Source organism: Anopheles stephensi, unplaced genomic scaffold (assembly GCF_013141755.1).
Source record: "Anopheles stephensi strain Indian unplaced genomic scaffold, UCI_ANSTEP_V1.0 ucontig152, whole genome shotgun sequence".
NCBI lineage: Eukaryota > Metazoa > Arthropoda > Insecta > Diptera > Culicidae > Anopheles > Anopheles stephensi.
In genome coordinates this window covers 109,354-112,500 of record NW_023405072.1, presented here as the reverse complement: position 1 = coordinate 112,500, position 3,147 = coordinate 109,354, and the positions used below count along the sequence as shown (strand labels likewise).

Genomic DNA, 3,147 nt, shown 5'->3' with positions numbered 1-3,147 from the left:
TTAGCTGCGGTCTTCATCGATCCATGAGCCGAGTGATCCCCTGCCTAGGGTTTAACGTACACACCGAACTAGTTGATGAATGGAACCGAAGTCCATCCATCCATTATACACATACCAACACACAACTCTGGTTCCCTAGTACCACACTGCAGGCGCCCACGGCCCCGACGGATGCGGAGCCGAGCACGCCAAAGTGCGACTGTCGATCACCCCGTTGTGACACGACAATCAGTCAGTGTATAAGGTACCCGGTACTACCAAAGTGTGCGTCTTTACTGACCTGCGCCGAGGCAGTGGTATGTGTATCCCTTTGAAAGAGTTGCTTTCGCTCAACTCTACCAAGTGTGCTACACCATCTTGTGGTTGTAGCGTGCGCGTCAGCATGTGATGCCGACGATGCGTTTGGCAACCTCACTCCCGGACTTGTTTGATCGGTAATGATCCTTCCGCAGGTTCACCTACGGAAACCTTGTTACGACTTTTACTTCCTCTAAATCATCAAGTTCGGTCAACTTCGGCCGTGCCAACTGCAGCTCACGAAGGAACCGCGGAAGGTATGCCTCCAGAGACCTCACTAAATAATCCATCGGTAGTAGCGACGGGCGGTGTGTACAAAGGGCAGGGACGTAATCAGCGCTAGCTAATGACTAGCACTTACTAGAAATTCCAGGTTCATGGGGACCGTTGCAGTCCCCAATCCCAACTAAATGAGCATTTGGGTGATTTCCCGTTCCTCTCGGAATGGGGGCGCCTATTGGCGAGAACACGCTGCTGCCCACATTGTAGCACGCGTGCAGCCCAGAACATCTAAGGGCATCACGGACCTGTTATCGCTCACTCTCACCTTGCTAAACACAAGTTGTCCCGCTAAGCAGGGCAAACTAGTGCGACGACCGCCCGCGAAGGCGCCGCCGCCCCGTAACGTCAGGTGCGCCCGGAGGCACACTGCTGACAGCGTTCTAGTTAGCTTGTTTGAGTCGCGTTCGTTATCGGAATTAACCAGACAAATCATTCCACGAACTAAGAACGGCCATGCACCACTACCCTTAAATTTGAGAAAGAGCTCTTAATCTGTCTTACCTCGATAAGTTCGGACCTGGTAAGTTTTCCCGTGTTGAGTCAAATTAAGCCGCAAGCTCCACTTCTTTTTTTTTTTTTAAATACAGTGTGTTTAGTTTTATTAATGGTAAACAAAGAAACATTAACATTAATAAACGCAAACACCGCACCAATACCGACAGCATTCCCTGCACGGGTGTGGCTGCCGGTGTTTTTGCACGTTGAGACCTACTATAATGTTAGGAGCCCGTGCTCCTCCTGATCAAACATGACTGTACAAACAAAAACATTTATTACTCATCACGACATATAAACACCTAACGCGCCTTTGCTACCAAGCCAATACTAAAAGAGACGCTTCACCAAGACAGTAAGTAAATACTAAAGCACACGCCTGCTCGAGTACGCTCTCGCTCTCGTCCACCAACGCAAGCGACCAAAGGCGTATGCTCCATCAAGCTAGCGTGTGGCTGTCTCGGCCTCCGTTATGGCGGCTTCTTCGTCGGCCGACAGCACTTCGCGATGGCGGTCGGCAACCGCATTGCGGGCATGACGTCTTTGACGTTCTCGTTCGCGCCGGTTTGCACGTCGGCGTTCAAGCTCCTCCTCCGCTGGCGGCTGCCTTCTCCGACGCAGTTGGCCCGAACGCACTGGCCGGATTGTACCGGCCCGCAATTGCCGCCGATACTCCTGCTGACGCTGGTTCCGCCTTAACCGTCGGCGAAGAATTTCTTCAGCTGATGGCGGAGCCAAGTTGCGAGCGGGTCTAGCCGGGCGTTGATTGTTGGCTGCTGCTGGTTGGTTGTTGTCTCCTCCATCGTCATCATCCATCAGCTGGCGCCTCTCCCGCTGCTCCCGACGACGTCTCCGCTGGTAAGCGTTGCGGCTGGCTCGACGGTCAGCTCGCCGTCTCACTTCCGCGTGTCGCAGTGCTTCCGTGTTAGCACCGGAAATGGCAGCATTCTCGGCCGATTGGTCATCCAGCCATCGCTGCTGTAGGAAGGTGCAAACTCGTTTTGCAGCCTGTTCCGCCTGCTGCCAGTTAGCTGGGCTTGCCAGCATCCAGCCTGCCAGCTCCTCCGGTGTTACTACTACGCCGTCGTCTTTCGTCAGGAGCTGCACCCTTATGTCCGCGAACCTCGGGCAGTGGAACATCACGTGTTCTGCTGACTCGATCACGGCTGAGTCGGTGCAGAACGGGCAAGTCGGGGCTGAGATGAACCCCATGACGTGCAGAAACTCCCGGAAGAAACCGTGTCCGGAGAGTATCTGACTCAGGTGGAATCCGATCTCTCCATGCTTCCGACCTACCCAACCGCTGATGTCTGGCAATACGCGATGTGCCCAGCGCTTGAACCTACTCGCGGTCGGATGACCGCACTCCTGATTCCAATCGCTCTGCCACTTCGCCATGGTTGCTGACCTTTCCAGCCTCTGTATGACGTCGCGGTCGATCAGCACCCCTTGCTGTAGTGCCTGTTGATGCCGCCTGTGACGCCGGGCAGCTTCCTCCACTTGCAAGCGCAGTGGTATCAGCCCAGCCAACACTACCGCTGTTCCGTAGCTGACTGTGCGAAAGGTACGCGCAACCCCCCTCGCAAGAGGCCGTTGTAGCTGCTCCAATCTCCTTCTGCACCACTGCAGCTCCACCGCTTCCGCCCAGATAGGTGCCGCGTACTTCACCACCGAGTCCGCAACTGCTGCTAGCAAGCGACGCTTCGCTACCCTCGGTCCAGCGTGGTTAGGCATCACGCTGGTGGCCAACTTCACCACACGGAGAGCCTTCGCGGTTGCCTTCTCGACGTGTGGTTTCCACGAGAGGTGGTCGTGAAGTATGACCCCGAGGTAGCGTATTGCTTGCTTTGAGCGGACTTCCACTCCGTCGATCCTTACGGGCACCTGTGGGTGGCCCCGACGCAAACTCGAGATGAGCACCACCTCGGTTTTTTCCGGGGCCAGCTGTAAACGGTGTTGCTGCATCCACGCAGAGATCATTGCTACGGCCTGCTCGGCCACTCCCGCTGCCTCCTCTGGTGTGCATCCCCTTGCCAGTACTGCCAGATCATCAGCGAAGCCGATGACCGATGC

At 55.4% G+C, this 3,147-nt stretch overlaps 1 non-coding gene across 1 annotated transcript in view; it reads right to left on the bottom strand.

Annotated features, from left to right (window-relative positions):
- LOC118515438 overlaps positions 1–52 on the bottom strand; it is a 158-nt gene extending 106 nt beyond the window's left edge. The window contains exon 1 of the ribosomal RNA XR_004907115.1: positions 1–52. This exon is cut by the window's left edge and continues 106 nt beyond it. This is a non-coding gene — a ribosomal RNA (5.8S ribosomal RNA).
- Between the last annotated feature and the right edge of the window lie 3,095 nt (positions 53–3,147).